The sequence below is a fragment of the Gavialis gangeticus genome, unplaced genomic scaffold (assembly GCF_001723915.1).
Source record: "Gavialis gangeticus isolate Ggan-Ray unplaced genomic scaffold, GavGan_comp1, whole genome shotgun sequence".
In the NCBI taxonomy this organism is placed as follows: Eukaryota; Metazoa; Chordata; order Crocodylia; family Gavialidae; genus Gavialis; species Gavialis gangeticus.
Genome location: NW_017729008.1, coordinates 16,865,972 through 16,866,351, shown reverse-complemented (window position 1 = coordinate 16,866,351; position 380 = coordinate 16,865,972).

Sequence of the window (380 nt, the reverse complement as noted above, 5' to 3'; positions counted from 1 at the left end):
GTCTGAGGGGTGGAATCCAGGTGGGGTTCAACAGTAGGATTCTGGGGCCCAGTGTGGGGGCCGGTGATAATGAAAACTATAGATGCCATCACTGAGGCTTGGGCTGTGGTGTAGGGGAGGAATGAAGCCACAGATAGCGCCCTCTGGCATCAGAGGCAGGAAATGGGCAGCCTCCCACTTAATTATATCTTTAACTAATTAATTAACAACAAGACATGGCGGACGAGAAGGCAGGTGGTTAGCCCAGGAACAGGTGGGCGGGCCACAGTGAGATCAGCCCTGAGGAGGCCTTCTGTTACACCAGGACACAAAATCTTTAGACACAGGGGTAGCATTGGACATAGTCTTTCTGCACTTCAGGAAGGCCTTTGACACTGTCT